This window comes from Loxodonta africana, chromosome 14 (assembly GCF_030014295.1).
Source record: "Loxodonta africana isolate mLoxAfr1 chromosome 14, mLoxAfr1.hap2, whole genome shotgun sequence".
NCBI lineage: Eukaryota > Metazoa > Chordata > Mammalia > Proboscidea > Elephantidae > Loxodonta > Loxodonta africana.
In genome coordinates, this window is record NC_087355.1 from 88,031,608 (window position 1) to 88,051,981 (window position 20,374).

Below are 20,374 nucleotides of genomic sequence, written 5' to 3' on the forward strand. Positions count from 1 at the left end.
GGAAAGAGATGCTGATGAAGAGTGAGTTACTTGTATCAGGTGGACGCTTGAGACTGTGTTGGCATCTCCTGTCTGGAGGGGAGATGGGAGGGTAGAGAGGGTTAGAAACTGGCAAAATGGTCACGAAAGGAGAGACTGGGAGAAGGGAGCGGACTGACTCATTAGGGGGAGAGTAAATGGGAGTATGTAGTAAGGTGTGCATAAGCTTATATGTGACAGACTGACTTGACTTGTAACTTTCACTTAAAGCACAATAAAAATTATTTAAATAAATAAACATTTCCTCTTCAAAGCGCTGGTGGACTCTCTCCTGAGGCTACCGCACTGTGGTGAGGCTCCCGCACTGTGGCGTTGCCGCCCCCTCGCTCTGGAACCACCACGGCTCTCCGTGAGGGCGAGCTGGCAGAAGGAAATCAGAGAGGAAGCAGCTCAGCCCTGCGTGCATAGCTCTAAGGAGACTTCTCCGTTTTCTCCTCGGGTTTGCCCTGCCCGAAGCCTGCCCACTCAATCTCTACCTGGTCATCTCCTCCTTATTATTCAGACCTCAAACAAAGGCCACCTCCTCCAGAGAAGAGTCCCCATCACCATGGTGGAACCAGCCTCCCTGGTCTTCGTGCCATGGACCTGGTTTTCTTCTTTCTAAAACTCTCCCAAAGTATTTGTTTGCTCACATACATATCTTACCTTCTTCCCACCAGTTGATAAGCCCTTTGAAGGCAGGACTTTTTTTCTCTTGGTCACTGCTACATCTCTGGGCCTCAAAACGTGTCTGGCATTTTGTGGAGCCATGGAGGGTAGATGAACCCCTGAAACTACTGTCCTGAGATAATCTTTAAACCTTAAGCCTCAAGCCAAAAATATTCCCTGAAGTCTTCTTTAAACCAAATGACAGTTTGCTTAATTAGTAAAGAATGTCCACCTGGAGCATGGAGCTCTTTCAAGGTCTATACGGGATCAAACTTACAACAGCAACTTGAAAGATAAGACAGGAAACTTAGGGGGCAGTGAGTTTATGTTAATGGGGGAAGAACAACTCAGGAAAGGAGGGTCAGAATGGTTGCACAACTAGAAGAATGTAATCAGTGTCACTGAATTGTACACGTAGAAACTGTTGACTTGGTGTATGCTCTGCTGTGTATATTCTCAACAACAACAAAAATAAAATAAATTATTAAAAGATTTTTAAAAAATATGTCTGGTATATAATAGTTATTCAATAAATATCTGTGGACTAATTAGGTCAGAAATATGAAAGTATACCATGTAAACAGCAGCCATTCTGAAATAAAAGTATTCTTGTGTGTGTGTGTGTATTTCTTTTTTTTTAATTGTACTTAGATGAAGGTTTACAGAACAACTATCTTGTCATTAAACAACTAGTACACGTATTGCTTTGTGACACTGGTTACTAAACCCGCAACATGTCAACACTCTCCCTTCTCAACCTTGGGTTCCTTTTTTACCAGCTTTCTTGTGCTCTTCTGCCTTCTAGTCCTTGCCCCTGGGCTGGTGTGCCCCTTTAGTCTCGTTTGTTTCGTGGACCTGTCTAATCTTTGGCTGGAGGGTGAACCTCAGGAGTGACTTCATTACTGAGCTAAAAGGGTGTCCGGGGACCATACTCTCAGGGTTTCTCCAGGCTCTGTCAGGCCAGTAAGTCTGGTGTTGTTTTGTGAGTTAGAATTTTGCTCTACATTTTTCTCCAGCTCTGTTCGGGACCTTCTATTGTGATCCCTGTCAGAGCAGTTGGTGGTGGTAGCCAGGCACCATCTAGTTGTATCCAAAAAAAAAAAAAGTATTCTTGATGATAAGACCCAACTAACCAAATACTCTTCCCAAAGATTCTAACTGGGTTTGCTCAGAGGAAGGGCCCTTCTAAAATCACAGGCTTGTGGGTAGCTACTCTGTGGTTCCTGATTTCTGGGTGTTTCCTGCAAGTTCTCTTTGAGAGGTGATGAGGAATCTCATTATAAAGTCTCAGGTAGAGTTAATCTTTGGAAAAACATTTAGCTGCAATGATCTAGATAACAGCAGAGATGAAAGACCTGAGAAAGCCAGCCAGGGAAGCTGCGGGGTGAGAGGGCTCTGAAGTTCCCTTCAAAGGTTTCTGATCTGCTGTCCCGCCTGCCGCGGTTAAGTTACAAAAATAACAAGAGAATTAGGAGCTGTTCTTAAGCCAGGACTGCTCTCCCCAGCAGACTCTTCTAAACTGTCAGTGAGTCCCCACTGCCTGGGGCAGAGGCCAGCCCCATCAAGGTTTCCAGGGTCTTGGCGTTTGGCCCACCCATCTCTCCATGCCCATCTCCCGCCAACCCCACAGCTTACCCTGCAACTCAGCCGCATGGAATCCTGACCCCCGCCCAGTAGGGCAGTCTGTAGGGCCTCTACTGTTTCCTCGGTCCAGGACATTCCCCCACCAGCCATGTCTACTTAGCCCCTTTTCAGTCATTCGTCAAATGCCTTCTTTGCCAAAATAGTAAGGGAAGCCGCCATCCACTGAGTACCTATTGTCAGAGCTCTGCTGATAAAATGAGGCATTACTGTATTTCTTTTACTCTCCAGGGTCTTACGTGATCATTATTCTCATTTTATAAGGGAGAAAACTGAGAACCAGGAGTGAGACCAGGACAGACCAGCTTCCAAGCACTTCTCGTTCCTGACCCCACCCACCAGGACCCAAAGTCACTAAGCCCTTTCTTTGGGCAACAGAGGGATGACAGAGTAGGGAGAAGTAGCTGACCTCTGGGTATGTTTTGCAGATGGAAAAAAGAGAGTTTGCTCAAGGATGAAGTATGAAGTTTAATGGAAAGAGAAAAGTTAAAAATGATTCCAAGGTATCTGGTCCAAGCAACCAGAAGGATGGAGTTGCTAGCCTCAGGCAGGGAAAGCTGTATGGAAAACAAGTTGTGAGAGGCAAGCCCAGTGCAGTGTCAACCCTTTGGTGACCGAATTATATTCTGCTCTGAATTTTTTGTATATACCATGTGTCGTCATTAATGGAAGCACGCTGAATCACTAAGTGTGTCTGAATTTTGGGTAGGTAGTATGGGTTATTTTTTCTTGCCCCCTCCCACAAGCCTACCCTAAGTGTTTAGTGGCACATATGAAGTACCACTGATTATACCCCAGAGTCCCCACCAAAGTCTACTGGTAGGTATGTGTAAGAAATAAAAATTTTCAACATTTCTATTTTTCCTACCAAAAATTCAGAGACCTCACAAAATACCCTGTAAAAACAGTAATTTGTGGCACACGCTGTTTCTTCGGTTTCAGTCATAAAGGCCCCTGCGGCAGCACGTACCATCAGTGGTACGGCAGCTTCCTAATCAACGGCAGAGGCTGAAGAAGTTCATGGTCGTTAGATACACTGTTGGGCACACTGGGTTCAAGATGCCCAGCAGACGTGCCATGGAGGTGCCGAGTGGTCAGCTGCAGAACGCCGGGCAGGTGTCCTCATCTGCTACTAAAGCCATGTGTCCAGATGAGCTCACCAACAAGTGAGCATGGTGAAAGTGGAGAAGAGGAGCGGGCCAGGCCTAGGGAGAGGAGGACGCAACTTATCGAGTCCTCTCTTTTAGACATCTCCTCGCTTGGCTGTCCAACACACACTCATGGTTGGTTTGGTGTGGCTTCTGTCCCTGGCTGCTTCCCTGCTCACTGCTCAGTGACCGTGTGGAGAGGGCTGAGGGGGCTGGGAGAAGAGGAGCTGCAGACATGGAGTAGAAGCTACCTTTTCAGGGAACTGGGCTGAACGGTCAGCAGGAGTGGAGGTGTGGTCTCACAGATACGGGATGGCTGGGTCTCGGGTTTGCTGCTGTCTTGCTGTGTGATCCCGAGCAAACCCCTAACTTCTGTAAGCCTCATTTTACCCACCTGCGGAGTGACGGCACTGGGCTGGGTGACCTCAGCCTTACAGGCCTCTGGTTCCTATTTCAATAGAGTCACTAAGCTGAAAGTTTCTAGGAGCCTGGGTTGTATCTGACTTACCAGGACGAAACACAGTCCGGGCACAACACAGACACCAATGAAATAATGGAACAAAAGTAGAAACTTAGAAGCCCACTGGCGGACAGCCTGAAAGGACATCTGCCCCGCCTCTTCTGTGTCATGAACAAAAGGACCAAGGGGGTAATGGGATGCCTCAGCTCCCATGGCCAGGCAGGGGCTGAGGAACGGTGACAGCAAGGCCTCTCACGCTCAGCCCTGCAACCTCTCCCTTAGTCAAGGCATCTCCCTCTGCTTGAAAGAACCTTGAGAGAAACAGGTAGGAAAGTATTGGAACAATGAATTAACCCCTCTAATGCCTCAGTTTCCTCATTTGTAAGCCAGAACCTACTAGGACCCCCTCAGGAAATGGTGAGGGGTTAAAGAAGGAAGCCCATGTAGGCAGTGGTTCTCAGCTGGGGGCAGTTTTGCCCCCCAGGGGACATTTGGTAACATCTGGAGACACTTCTGGTTGTCATGGCTTGGGGCAGATGGTGGGTGCTACTGGTATCTAGATGACAGAGGCCAGGAATGCTGCTGAACATCCTACAAGGCACAGGACCCCCCCCACACACAGCAGGCAAAACATCAACAGCGCTGAGGCTGAACACTATCTTAAAGCAGTAAAATGCTTTGTATGCAGTAAAGTATTTGAACAGTGCCTATACCAGGTAGCAATAAATAATAGTTGCTATATTATTATACCATCATCACCACAAAGCACTTTCGTAGTTGTTATCTGAGCTAATCCTCACAATAACCCTCTGAAATATTCTATTACTCCTCCCTTTTTTTTTTACAAATGAAGGCATGGAGGTTCTACGAGACAAAGTCACCTGTCAAGGGTCATCCAGGTAGTAGGTAACAGAACGAGGTCTTGAACCCAGGCAGCCTAACTCCAGAGCCAGCACCCTTTCCACCACTCCACCTGGGAGAGAGAAGCAATGTACACCAACGTCTGATCTCTGGGTATGGATATATGTGCTTTTGAACATACAAATGAAGACATTTGAATACATAACTTATTAACATGCCTCTCTAAATCCAGACACTGGACCAACCCTTTGCTTCCTATGTTTATTCATTCACTCAGCACTTACCTCCACTTATACTGTGTACCAAGCACTGTATTCGATGCTGGGGATACTGAGATGAAGTCACGTACCAGGAAGGTGGACATGCAAACAAAGGAAGACAGAGTAATCATAATACCACTGCTCTCCTCGGGTTACAAGCGATCACACAGTGCCACGGGCCAGGCAGCAAGGACCGCCACATCTGCCCGGATGGAACCGGAGAGGCTCCCCGCAGTTGGCTCTTGAAGAACAGAGAGTTTTCCAAACAGATAAATGAGGGAAGACATTCCAGGAAAGGGATAAAATGAGGAAGCACAGAAAGCCATCAGGAGTGAAGATGATTGAAACACGGTTCCTGAGACCTTTGAGACACCATAGCCTAGTGGAAGAGTCAAATAGAGAAAAAGACAATCACAACAGGCCATCAAAAGTACGAAGGAAGGATGGAAGCAGTTAAGAACCAGCTATGGAGAAAGAGGGAAGAGGCCAAGTGGTCCCCAATGTTTTAAGCCCTGGTGGCTGGAACATGGTGGCTCCGAGGCACAAGGATGACAGCTTTGGCTCCAGGGATGCTGCTTTGCCAGTGCTATGAAAAACCACCACCCCAACACTGTGTCCCCCCCTCAGACAGTGCTGTCCCTCTGCCAGGTACGGGGGCCCAGGCCATTTCTACTCTGTGGCTAACAAGAGGAAGAGCACCAACTGGGGCACTGCCACGGATACCTTGTAAACATCTCTCTCATGAGTAGAACATGTCCCAGAGTGGCTCAGGAGAACCAAAACCTCACCACCTCCCTCTGTCCCTTTTAGGAAACTATACCATAGTCATATTTAACAACATAGAGCTCTCGGAGCTGACTCTTCCCCAATCTGCACCCGAGTCAGTAATCCGTGCTACCAGGACAGGGCTCCAACTCACCAGCATCAAACTCAGCTTGACCACAAGCAGTTCCTCAGACAACCTGATGTAGCCAGCGCTACCTTGTAGCAAGAGGGGCAATGCAGCCAGCGACACTCTGCACACAGAAGCACAGCCCATCTTTCCTTCTCCCTTTCCCCTTTTCCAGTTTCCACCTCTCCCCACCTCCCTTTTTCCAAGCCAAGGTTCCCCGTTTCCTGACTCTGCTTTAGCAGCCTCTCATTATTAGTACGGTCATCCAGGCTTCATGTCAAGGGAAATGCTCGCAGTGCTGGAACACTCCCTGACACACAACACATGCTCGGTAAATACATGATCAACTGACAAATGAATTGGGTGATTTTTTTTTTTTCAGAAAAGTCAGCTCTTCTCTTGAGACTTTGGCTAACTACTGGATCTGCCTACCACCTGGTTACGGGTGTGACGGTGTGATTACTAGGCTGATCGGATTGACCATTGCTGTTACTGGTATAGTTTCTACTTTCTCTGGAACTACTTGAGTTCCCTACTTTACAGATGAAAATGCATAACTATACTTCACAGAGATACACACTAGAGAAAACAGACCCTATCAACACATAAACAGATAAACACTCCTAACCTACCCACGTTTTCATGCCTCCCTGCCTTTGAACTTTTTGTCCACCATTCTGGAAAACCCTCAACCCACCTTCCCCTCATCTGCCTGGTACCTAATCATCCTCAGGCTTAATTTGAACTGCGCCTCCTCTGTGAAGCCTGTCCTCATCTCCCCAGGCCCTCCTATGCCACCTCTGTCCTTCATTCATGTCTTCACTGCAGAACTCACCAGGCGGGGACAGGCTCCAGAGGAGACCACTGCACCTGATCTCACTCATGCACAACCTTGGGGATCGTCCTTTGCAGGGACGGAGAGCCATGAGTGGCACTTCATAAGGGTTAGGCCACACAACACAGTAGACCTGGGGTGACAGAAGGGTATGCTTCACCTCTCCTTAGAAGCAGGAAGGAAAGGGAAGAGCAAGGAGAGGACCAGAGCAATGAAAGGCTCAAGCCTGCCCAATGACTTAAAACTCCCAAGTCGAATGTAGACTATGTAATGGTGAAAAGCGTCTGGGGCTCAGTTGAAAAAGAAACACAGATGACAAAGTTCCGGATGATAAATCATGCTGGGACCAGCTCAACCTTCAGAACAAAGGCAAGGTTGGCACCACATCGGTGAGCACCTCTCCACTTCCTCACTCAGCTCCTAACCAAAGGCCATCGTGCCATCAGAGCCACAGCCCTGGATCCCAAAAAAGGAACGCCAGGTTTCCATTTTTAGGTCAGGCAGTGGTTCACAGAAAAAGTTAGAAAAGTTGCTGATAAAGATAGGTGAATGTGAAAGTGATTTTAATTCAAGAGTCTAAAGAATTTTCCAGCTGTCAGAGTTATCGGGAGAATAAACAAGACACCTAGGAGCGCCTCCTAGATGTGTCCATGCAGTGTTCCCCTCTGCATGAAAGGAGGTCAACATAGGCCTTGTCCTGGTGCCCACAGGCTGGTCCATGCCGAGCCTGAAGCTCAGGGATGAGGTGGGTTGAAACAGGTACTCAAAGCACCATAAGTGGGAAGAGCCAGAGAGCAAATGTCAGCTGTGTTCTTTGTGATATGGTGGAACAGAAAAGCCCAGGCTTGGGAGCAAGAGAAGCCTTGACTTCAAACCCTAGCTCTTCTGCTCACTAGCAGTGTGACCTTGGAAAAGTCATCTCACCCCTTGGAGATTGAATTTCCTCCTACTCTGTAAGAACTGTTAAGAGAATTAAATAAGGCAATCTGTATAAAGGGGGTGAAAAAAGGGTTTGGACGGTGCCGAGCTCCAAGTAGATGCTCAAGAAAGAGATCCCCTCCTCTTCCCCCCTTGACTGCAGCAATCTTGAGTATGACTCATCTTTATATCTGCAGATATAAACTCGTACGGTCTCCATAAACACCTGTGAAGGTTAAAAGCCATTTCAGGGGGGTGCCCCTGTCCACAACAGGAGTTCTTATCTTGAGCTCCATGGGCTCCAGGGGGTCTAAGAACTTTATGCCATTATAGGTGAGATTTTGTGTACATTACTTTCTTTTAAGGGACGTGAGCCATGGTTTTTATTGGAGATTCAAAGGAGTTCATGACCCAAAATAGAGTAAGGATCACTGTGCCGCAGGCATTGGGAGCCCTCCGCTACACCAAACCAAAAGCCAAACCCGTTCCTGTTGAGTCGATCCCAACTCATAGCGACCCTGTAGGACAGAGTAGAACTGCCACATAGGGTTTCCAAGGCTATAATCTTCACAGAAGCAGACTGGCACATCTTTCTCCCAAGGAGCCGCTGGTGGGTTCAAACAGCTAACCTTTAGATCAGCAGTTGAGCAATTAACCACTGCACCACCAGGGCTCCTTCACTATACAGTCCCTGCTGAAATGTCCACTCTCACCCCCGACTTCTCTGCGTGTCCCTGCCCACACCTGCTGTTCCCCAGCAGGACCAACACTCCCTGTCTGTTGCTCAGGAGGCAGACACCACTAGACACTGTCCAGCTCTCCCCGCTACTCATTCTTCAAGCCCTTGTTAAAGCCAAACCCCCTCCTCTGAAGTCTGTACAAGTTATTAGCGCCACAGAAAGGCGGAACTGGAAGTCTCCACGGGCAGTCACCATCATGTTTCACTCATGGAATATCCACTTCAGCCCCTGCAATGGGCCAGGCATGGTGCTGTGTGAGGAGACTATGATCACAGGTTAAAGGGAACACCCCCTGCCTCGGAGGCGACTACAGTGAAAATGCAAGTAACCAGAAGATGGTAACATAAAAGGGAACTGAGGGCTCTACGGAAGCAGCCAGAAGGGGCAGCTGCCCGAACGGTCAGAATTGGAGGCACATGGTACAGCGAGAAATCGTGCTCAGCTCAGGGGAAGCGTCCCAGGAGAAGTGACAACTGAGCTGACACTAGGGAAGAGGAGGAGGCAGCCAAGGGCAAAGGAGAGGAGTGTGAAGAGGAACAGCGTCCTACGCAGAAGGCAGGCACGTGCGAAAGGCCACAGGCAGAGGGATAGGAACAATGTCACCTGGCCAGGCCATGCAGTAACCAGAGAGGAGGTGGGGCTGGCGAGGTGAAAGGGGATTTACGAGACTGGTGAGGCTTGTGGGTGGAGCCCTGGTGGCGCAGTAGTTAAGAGCTCAGCTGCTAACCATGCACCATGGGAGGAAGACCTGGCGATCTGCTCCTGTGAAGACTGCGGCTTTGGAAACCCTACGGGACAGTTCTGCTCTGTCCTACATGGCTGCATCAGTTGGAATGGACTCAAAAGCAAGGGCTTTTGAGGCATGTAAACTCCGAATACTGGGGAGGCATGAACATGCAGGATTCGCAGTGCACAGCTCCCTCTGCTTGGGGCTGGCTGTGACAGCACACGTGCTAGGTGTGTCCGTGGCAGAGACGACAGACTCACAAACACCTGCATCTTGCACACAGTCAAGGCCAGGAAGAGGGAGTACAAGGCTCTCGGTGTTCAAAATGTGAAAGGGGAAATATCTATACATGCGTGTGGTGGGTGTGTGTGTATTGTGGGAATTGTTTAAATAAAGTATCACTCTGGGTAGAATCTGAACTTAAAAATCATAGGTTCACAGATCTAGGGAGGAGGAACAGGGCAAAAGGGGCCTTCAAGAGTTTATCTGGGATGAGAGGGTAGAGGGGGTTAGAAGCTGGCGAAATGGACACGAAAAGAGAGAGTGGAGGGAAGGAGCGGGCTGTCTCATTTTGGGGAAAGTAATTGGGAGTATGTCACAAGGTGTATATTAAGTTTTTGTGTGAGAGACTGACTTGATTTGTAAACTTTCACTTAAAGCACAATAAAAATTAAAAAAAAAAAAAAGTTTATCTGGTCCAATCCTCTATTTCCAAACAGGAGTTGAGTCCTGGAGATGGTAAATAACCAAGTGAGTTACTGGACAATTACATAGTTGGCTATGTTCAAACCCAGAACTAGACCCCAAATTGTGAACGTCTAGCCCCAACGCCTCAGGTCCTCTATGGCACAGCCCTTTGTTATTTATCTTGGGGCCCTGACAGTCTCTTTTCCAGTACAGAGAAGGTGTTTAACCATGCCCATCATTTGCTTTTGTAGAACTTTTTCACAGCATAAGAGGGAAGAGCCTTTGAACCCTTGTACCCTTTGCCTAGAACACACTTCCTTACCCTATCCCCCATCCTCAAAGCCCACTCCCACCCTGAGGGTGCTGTGAGCAGGAAGGTGAGTTGAAGGTATGAGATCTCTTTGAACAGGAGTTTGCAGACTGCCCCTGCCCTTAGAATGCCAGCTTCCTGACAGTGCTTCCATCCGTTGTTCATTGCTAGGTCCCCAGCACCTACAACTCTGCCTGGCACATAGTAGGCCCTCAATAAAGAGTGTGGAATTAATCTGTTTTGCTGACGGTGCTCCATCCGCTCCTCCAGACCTGCTTCCATTCTCCAAGGGGTGGGTTTCCGTGACGGACCCACAGGTACCACACCCCTGGGCTTCCACAGCTCAACTGGTGAGGTGCCAGCAGGAGATGGTTGGGGGCCAGAAGAGTCATCCCCCACCCCTGCACAGGCCAGGGCCGCCCTTCATAAAGACCAAGTTCCTCCAATCCCCAGACATCCCACTACTTTACTTTGAGCAGAGTAGCTCATCATTTCTCTGTTTTATATTTGGGGGTTCTATGAAGTTTTCACTTGACAGAAAGTCCTACTGCTAAAGATAAGTTTGAAAACAACTCTCGGAAGGCAGGAATTTCTCTTTTCCTTATATTAGAAAGTCTTTTCACTCACTGAAAAGAAAAAAAAGTACAATGTAAATGGAGGTGATTTGTAACTACCCCAAATACTTCTCCTTTCCGAATCAGAAGGAAATGTGATTCCAAAGTGCCTCTGGGTACATGTTCCAATTTTATTAAAATTACATAATGAAAATGGTACCCTACAACCAAAGGGGAGGCTGGGTAGAAGGAAGCGTCTCGCTAGGCCATGTGCCTGGACACCAATTAAACACCCAGAGAGCACACGGTATGGGTGCTGACAGCTCGGCCACTACAGAGTCATTGTCCATTCTTGGACACTTGTAAGAGTGGAAGAGGGCGCTATGAATAATACCCCCAGACAGCAGGTGTAAGCTGGGCCTAACTCAGGAAAACTGGGGCACATGCTCACTCTTGTAATGACCGATGGTTGTTGCCAGGTGCCGTCCAGTCGATTTCTGACGCATACTGACACCATGTGACAGAGGAGAACTGCCCCATAGGGTTCCCAAGGCTGTAATCTCTACAAGAGCAGATCACCAGGTCCTTCTCCTGCAGAGCCGCTGGTGAGTTCAAACCACCAACCTTTTGGTTAACAGCCAAGGGCTCCTTCAATAACCAGACAGAGGTCATTAAAGACAAGGTCACCGCTAGTCAACATGGAAGTGATGATCAACATCTCGGAAGGGGCTGTGTTGAGCCCTGGGGAAATGTGGCTCTCGCTAAAAAAATACCAGAGAGAAAACTGACCCTGCGATGGACTAACGCAAACACCCTCAGCCTGAGTTTCAGATCTGCCATTGACTTTGTGACCTGGGGCAGAATACTACTACTGCATAGTGGTTAAGAGCTACAGCTGCTAACCGACAAGTCGGCAGTTCTAATCCACCAGATGCTCCTTGGAAACCCTATGGGGCAGTTCTACTCTGTCCTCTAGGGTTGCTATGAGTCCGAATCAACTAGATGGCAACGGGTTTGGTTTGGTTTTTTATTTACCTCACAGGGTTAAGAATTAAATAAGAAAAGACAATATGAGTTTAATCTAAACTATACTTTGTGTGCATATAAAAAACCAGTAGCTGTCAAGCCAACCCCAAGCCGTGGTGCCTCCACTGGGGAACTGTGCTCCATAGGGTTCCCGCTGGCTAAGTTTCTGAAGTCGATCTCAAGGCCTTTCTTCCCACGCACCTCTGGGTGGACTCAAACTACCGTCTTTTGGTTAGCAGCCAAGCACACCACCAGAGACTCCTGCATGCATAAGTTGCTGTTGATAGATGCCACCCAGTCGGTTCTGACTCATGGTGACCCCATGTAAAACAGAATGAAACATGTCCCAGTCCTGCGCCATCCTCATAATCATTGCCATGTTTGAGCCCACTGTTACAGTCACTATGTCAGTCTATCTCATTGAGGGTCTTCCTCTCTTTTGCTCACCCTCTTCTTCACCAATAATGATGTCCTTCTACAGGGACTGGTCACTCATGATAACATGTCCAAAGTACCATCCTCGCTTCTAAGGAGCATTCTGTCTGTCCTTTTCCCCGGACAGATTTGTTCATTCTTCTGGCAATCTATGATACATTCAATATTCTTCACCAACACTGTAATTCAAAGGCATCAATTCTTCTTCGGTCTTCCTTATTCATTGTCCAATTTTCACATGCATATGAGGCAACTGAAAATATCATGGCTTGGATCAGGGGTACCTTAGTACCTCTTTGCTGTTTAACATTTTAACATTTTAAAGAGGTCCATGAAGCAGATTTACCCAATGCAATATGTCATTTGATTTCTTGACTGTTGTTTTCACAGGTTTTGTTTGTGGATCCAAGTAAATGAAATCCTTGACAATGTCAACCTTTTCTCTGTTCAGCATGATGTTATTTATCGGTCCAATTGAAAGGATTTTATTTATGTTGAGGTGCAATCCATACTGGAAGTTGTAGTATTTTATCTTCATCAGTAAGTGCTTCAAGCCCGCTTCACTTTCAGCAAGGAAGGTTGTGTCATCTACGTAGCAGAGATACTTAATGAGTCTTCCTCCAATCCTGATACCCCGTTCTTCTCCATATAGTCTGCCTTCTCAGATTATTTGTTCAGCACAGAGATTGAATAAGTATGGTAAAAGGATACAACCCTGACACATACTTTTCCTGACCTTAAAACACGCGGTATCCCCTTGTTCTGTTCAAACGGCTGCCTCTTGGACTAACTACAGGCTTCTCACGAGCATAATTAAGTGTTCTGGAATTTCCAATCTTCACAACATTATCCATAATTTGTTATGATCCACACAGTCAAATGCCTTTGCATAGTCAATAAAACACAGGTAAACATCTTTCTGATATTCTCTGCTTTCAGCCAAGACCCATCTGACATCAGCAATGACAACCCTCACTCCACGTCCTCTTCTGAATCCAGCTTGAATTTCTGGAGTTCCCTGTTGATGTACTACTGTAATCGCTTTTGAATTATCTTCGGCAAAATTTTACTTGTACGTGATACTAATGATATTGTTCAATAATTTCCACATTCGGTTGGGTCACCTTTCTTAGGAATGGACACAAATATGGATCTCTTCTAGTCAGAATGCCAGGTAGCTGTCTTCCGAATTTCCTGGCATAGACGAATGAGCACCTCTAGTACTGCATTCATTTGCTGAAATATCTCAACTGATAATTCTGTCAATTCCCGGAGTTTTGTTTTTCGCCAATACTTTCAGTGCAGCTTGGACTCCTTCCTTCAATACCACCAGTTCCTGACCATAGCCTATCTCCTGAAACGGTTGAACATTGACCGATTCTTTTTGGTATACTGACTCTGTATACCTTCCATCTTCTTTCGATGCTCCGTGCATCATTGAAAATGCTGCCCATTGAATCCTTCACTATTGCACCTCGAGGCTTGAATTTTTTCTTCAGTTCTTTTAGCTTGAGAAATGTCAAGTGTATTCTTCTCTTCTGGTTTTCTAACTCCAGGTCTTTGCACATTTCATTATAATACTTAACTTTGTCTTCTTGAGCTGCCCTTTGAAATCCTCTGTTCAGCTCTTTTACTTCATCATTCTTCCTTTCGCTTTAGCCACTCTACATTCAAGAGCAAGTTTCAGAGTCTCTTCTGGCATCTATTTTGATCTTTTCTTTCTTTCCTGTCTTTTCAATGACCTCTTGCTTTCTTTATGTATGATGTCCTTGATGTTATCCCACAACTCGTGGGGTCTTTGGTCATTATCATTCAATGCCTCAAATATATTTTTGAGATGGTCTCTAAATTCAGGTGGGATATACTCAATATTGTACTTTGGTTCTTATAAACTTGTTTTAATTTTCTTCAGCTATATGACTAATTCATGGTCTGTTCCGCAGTCGGCCCCTGGCCTTGTTCTAACTGATGATACTGAGCTTCTCCATTGCCTCTTTCCACAGATGTATTAGATTTGCTTCCTGTGTATTCCATGCAGTGAGGTCCACATGTATAGTTGCCATTTATTTTGTTGAAAAAAGGCATTTGCAATGAAGAAGTCATTTGTCTTGTAAACTTCTGTCATGTGATCTCTGGCATTGTTTCTATCACTAAGGCCATATTTTCCAACTATCGATTCTTCTCTATTTTCAACTTTGGAATTCCATTCCCCATTAATTACCAATGCATCTTGATTGCATGTTTGATCAATTTCAGACTGCAGAAGTTGGTAAAAATCTTCAATTTCTTCATCTTTGGCCTTAGTGGTTGATGCGTAAATTTGAATAATACTTGTATTAACTAGTTTTCCTTGTAGGCATATGAATATTATCCTATCACTGACAGCAACGTGCTTCAGGATAGATCTTGAAATGTTCCCTATATGTATGCATATAAACCCAAACCCATTGCCATCGAATCAATTCTGACTCATAACAACCCTACAGAGCAGAGTAGAACTGCCCCATAAGGCTTCCAAGGAGCATCTTGTGGATTCGAACTGCTGACCTTTTGGTTAGCAGCTGTAGCTCTTAACCACTGCGTCACCAGGGCTCCATGTATGCATATGAGGAGGTAGATATAGTAAGAAGCAACTGAGAGCACTGGGTGGGCATCCAGCTCCACCTCCCATGCAAACTGGCATTTTGGGCAAGGCATTCAACCTCTCTAAAAATCTGTTTCCTCTGTTGCAAGCCAATAACCTAACCCAAGTGACAGCATCAGGGCCAATGACAGACACGAGCTAAATGTACTCCCTGGGACAGCACGTCTGACCAGCTTCCTGTCTGAGGAACACCGAAGAAGGTCAATGGAGGCTTGGTGGACTTGGTGTTGATGTCTTATAGAAATTACTTACACTTAAACCCTTTATGTAAGTCCCTGGGTGGCATGAATGGTTAAGCGCTTGACTGTTAGCTGAAAGGCTGGTGGTTCGAGGCCACCGAGAGGTGGCTCAGAGGACTGGCCTGGTGATCTGTTCCCATACAGATTACGGCCTTGAAAACCCTATGGGGCAGTTCTACTCCGCACACATGGGGTCGCCGTGACTTGGAGTTAACTTGACGGCAACTAACAACAACAAATCCTTCATGCTGATGGTGTTCCAACTGCTCCTCCAGACCTGCTTCCACCTGAGCTGTGCTCCAAGGCGTGGGTTCCCACGACTGACCCAGAGGCCCCGTGCCCCTGGGCTGTCATAGGCTCAGCTAGTGAGGCACTGGTAGAAGATGAGAGGGAGACCAGAATAGTCATCCCCTGCCCCTCTGCGCCAGGCCAGGGCTGCCCTTAGCAAAGATCACAGCCACATGTATAAAATATAGTTGCCACTTATTTTGTTGAAACAAGGCATTTGCAATGAAGAAGCTCTCTTGCAGCCCCTTCCAGCCCCCTGTCCCTTCACCAGAGGCTCAAAGCTCCTAGCCGCCCTAGTCTAGGCTGCTTCAGGAGCCTTTCTTGGTTCCCCTCAACACCATTGCCAAGACTCCCTTTACTGACTGCTCCTTTGAGTGGGCTGCCTGCTTCCTGTGGGGACCTCCATGGATACGTCTATTAAAGACACCTCCTTTCTGCATTACTTTGGTCTGCACCTCAGGCCTGGGCTTACCTTGTGTCAGTACTGTGATATCATGGCCTCCTCCCTCACCTGTGAGGGTGACACCCAGGTACAGGTGAGGAGCTCAGGCTCAGAGGGTCAGCTCCTCTCACTCAACAAGCTCAGAGGTCACCACATCACAAAATCCATTCAGATCCTCTTCTCCGCCCCCCTCTGCCCAGGCCTGGCTCCCCAAGCACTGTCCCCTAGACTATGACGCCCTCAGTCACCTGTGCAAGCCTGCACTGGACTTATGGGGTGGGGTGGGCGGCAGGCAGGGGCCTGGAGAACAACATGCCCTTCTCCAGATCCCAGCCCAGGGCCTGGACCATGGCAGGACCAGCCAGATGGAGGCTCTGCCCCAGTGCCTGGACCATGGCAGGACCAGCCAGATGGAGGCTCCATCCTAGGGCCTGGACCATGGCTTTACCAGCCAGATGGAGGCTCTACCCCAGGGCCTGGACCGTGGTGGGAGCAGCCAGATGAAAGCTCAAGAGGAAAATCAGACACATGGAGCCAGGTTTCCGCAAGACTCCACGTCAGATCACAGGCTCCCATGTTTCCTCAGAAGGAGCTAATTTGCTCAAGAGTCCCAGACATACGGAGACAGGAAATGTAGAGCCTTACTTCAAAATGGAGGTAAAGTAGAAAAAAAGAAAGCAGAAGGAAAAGAACGATACTGTCTTTAAAAAGTGATCAATTTGATAGATTAATATACAGAAAACCGTGAACAGATAAAACTCTTTAAAATATTTATGGCCTGAAAGTGATTTTGAGAAGCAGAGAGTGCTCAGCGCACAGCCCTGCCTACTCCATCACCGGTGACACTTTAATAAGTAACAGCTGCAGGAGGCTGAGGCACGGGGCGGCCGTAGGGCTGGGCTGCGTGCTTCATGAAATATTCACGCCTTTCTCTGGAAAAGAACACTTTTGGGTAGCCCCTCTCCTTTGTCAATTCAGCCATTTTCACAAACAGAGAAGTAATGAAACTGGCCCACAGACAGGAAGGCTTGGCTTGCTTTGCCTTGAGGGCATAAAGTAAGGTGACTGAGCACTCTGGACAGTAGAACAGTAGCTGCCATACATCAGGCATCTACCTCATGTCAGGTACTAGCTGGTTAATCCTCTCCACAGGTCTGAGAGCGGCCCCTATCTTACAGGTGAGGAGCAACAGGTCAGAGCTGGTGGGAGGTGGCCATGACCCCAAGCTGCACAGACTCCCTAGAAGAGATCTGCTTGGAGGCCCCAAGAGGAGCAGGTGGCAGCCCTGCCATTCACACCCAGGTCTGTCTGGCTCCAAGGCTGACGGCTCTTCAAGTGCAGCTCGCTGAGTCCTAGACGTCGTCTCCCGTGACATCTAATTCCGCCCTTACTGACATTTAAAAAATCAAAAATATTCTTCCACGCAGCTTTGCATTCACTTACGTATTACTTTCTTTTGCGGGGGGTGGGGGGTGTTATATATTACTTAGCAGTCATTCAATACTTATGAGCATTCCTATGTTGGAGAATGCCCCAGGAGTTAGAAATAGTACAATATCATCTTGGGGAGCAGAAAGAAGAATGAGCACCCAGTGTTGGGTTACTCAGGACGGTGATGCAAAGACAAACAGGACCCAGCTCCTTGCTCAGAAGGGGCTTCCCTTCAGGAACATTAGACACGTGGCACTGTCCCAGGCACTGTGCTAACGTCCACTCTCAGACGTCACAGCAGGGAGGGGTGTATTCAGCTGGGATATCAGGGTGAGTGGCAACAAGTAGGAGCCTTTGAGATGGGCCCTCCAGGATCCATAGGACTATTCCAGTCATGTTTGGGGTGAACTGGGTAGTCAGAATTACATGAGTAAAGGCAGAAATTGAGAAAGCCGAAGTCTCAGCATCAGGTAATTCTAAGTAATTCGGTTTGGCTGGTGTTACAGATTGAACTGTGTCCCAGAAAATATGTGTGGTAAAGTCTCCAATGAGAAGTTACCAAAAACCCTTCCCTAAGCCCCTTCTCTCCACCTAGTCTGAGCCAGATGGTCTCTGCACACTTCAATAGCGCCCACATATTCCTTTATTAACACAGTTAACTTATCAGATTCCTCCACAAAACTCCTTCTTGATCGGAGCAGGGACTGTGACCTGGCCTAGCACCTACCCGACAAGGACATCCTCCTTAAATGTTTGAGGACAAAAGCAAATGCTAACTCCAGGTCATGCAACTAAAGCAAGGCAGTCAACACTGAACACCCACTATGTGCCTAGCACTGAGTTAGTAAGGAGAAGAAAAATAAAAACTCTCTTCAAAAAGAAGCTATTCCCAACAGCAACAGTGGACACTGCAAAAGACACGCGGTACTTTAGGGCTACATAGCCGAAAGTAGAAAACTGTTAGCATTAATTTGACTGTTCTTGTCAACAAAAATTTGAACAGAGCTTGATCCAAACGATGGCATGAATAGTCCTCCTCAGCACTTCCTGGTAAGATCTTTAATCCCAGAGTCGGGCATGATCCTAACGGGACCATCCAACACTGATGCAATCTTCTCACAACTGCTCTTTACACACTGGATCATTCCATTTGAGACTTAAAGACAAAGAAGGAGGGAAAAGGTGAAGGGTCCATGATCAAGACAGCAAAGAAACAGCAAGTGACAGGGAAACCTATGGAAGGGGGACTGTCGAGCCAAGGCCTCCCCACTGGTTACCACACAGACCTCGATACAGAAAGAGCTTCTGGAAGAAGAGGGACGAGAAACAAGGCAAGAGACGAGACAAGGGAGGGAACTGCTGACAACCCAGCAGTCGTGCTGTTTTCTAGGCTACGTGGGTAACGACTCAGGACTCAACGAGAAAGGTGACATCCACAGCATAACCAGGTGGACTAAATACAGCCAAGAGTCGCCGGGTAACTCCTGAGAGTGAGATTTGTGCTAGGCCACGGAGGGAAGGAGAAGAGTAAATAGGGCAGTTCCTGACTGTAGGATGCTCACAGGCTGGTAGAGAATGTAGCTCTGAAAATAATTACTGGCAATACTGTGCACTACCTGTAGCAATAAAAAGCACAGAGAGTGCACAGAGGGACTCGTCGACCATCTGAGAGAAGCAGCCTGGAGAGTGAAGAGAGCGTGAACTTAGCAATCAGACAAACCAAAAACCAGATGCCGCTGAGTCAGTTCCAACTCATGGAGACTCCAGGTGTTCCAGGGTAGAACTGAGCTCCACTGGGCTTTCAAAGGCTGTGCAGACAGGTTCAAAACCTAGTTCTATACTCAGGGAGTATGAGACACTGAGCATGCTGTTCTCTGGGGTCCTTCTTCTCCTTCGAAGGGCCAGAAAAGAAGGACTGAGCGGCGACAGAGTGAGACAATGCCTGAACACGTCTACAGGCTTGCCTGGCACATGGTGGGTGTTGACCAACTTCAGATGACGAATATTATCAGGTAAGAGTGTTAGTCTGGGAGGAAGGGCTGCGCAGAAGGCCACACCTGAGCTGAGACTAAAGGACTTGCCTGGGCATAAGCAGTGAGGAAAGCCATTCCACGTCACTGCAGGTGCCAAGCAGAGGCGTGACGAAACACAGTGAGCTTGTCCTGGGCTGAGGGCTGGGCTGTTATTCTGCAGGCACTGAGGAGTGATTACGAGTTTAAAGCAGGGCAAGGTACAGGCACCTGTGTGTTCTAGAAAGCTCATGCTGCAACTCTATGGGAGATGGAGAGGGCTATTTTGTACCTGTTGGAAGAAACTCTGCCTTTCAGAGACAAGAAGTTCAGACCTAAAAGTGGTGATCATCTTTCCCCGAAGCCAGGACATTCTACATACGTCATGCTCTCTCCTTGCAAGAATCTCAGAGCAGTTCTGTTCAGCAGTCACCCGATCATTCAGTTTTTTCCCTGAGAGCAGGTAAGCGCTGTGCAGAACCTGAGGGAAGACGATGACTCACTTGTTTGGCGTTGTCATTATTTTACTGAAGCTGATGCCTGTAATTTACAAATTTTAGGGGCCATTATACAGAGCTGCATATATCTCCCAAGCACTCAAATTGATTCATAATGCTACTGTTTTTCAAAGAGAGTAAATACCTGCAGCAAGTGTAACACAGCCCAGGCTGCCTAAGGCTGCAGTGTGCCCCTCTGACAACAGCTGACAGCGCCACTGCTCGCAGGGAAAGCACTGATGAAGACTCGGTTTTCTAGTGCTTAAATGTGCGTGATGTGGGTAGGGGGACTGTGGCTTCCAATGGTGCTTAGAGGGGTCCTGGAGAGGCCCTGGAGGTGCAGCAGAGGCCGGGGGTGCTGGGCGGGCAGGGCTCGGGCTCCCCCTACCATCCAGATGCCACCAGAGCAACTCACGTATCAAACTGTAGATACCAGCCTTCCACATATAGGATCCACTATAATCCAAAAGGGGTGAGGTGTCCCCATGACTACAGCTCTGACCCCCATCATCCTAAGGGGTAAGGGGAGGAGGGGCAGTGCAGTATGGCACTGTGGGAAGAAGAGGGTCTTTAGAGCCTGGGCATCTTACTAACTTAGCTTGGGCAAGTCACTTTTCCTCACTAAGACTCAGTTTCTTCATCT

The 20,374-nt window shown here is 47.6% G+C and overlaps 1 protein-coding gene across 5 annotated transcripts in view; it reads right to left on the bottom strand.

The window, feature by feature from the left end:
• TRAPPC9 (trafficking protein particle complex subunit 9) overlaps positions 1-20,374 on the bottom strand; it is a 635,977-nt gene that overhangs the window by 307,769 nt on the left and 307,834 nt on the right. The window lies entirely within an intron of this gene.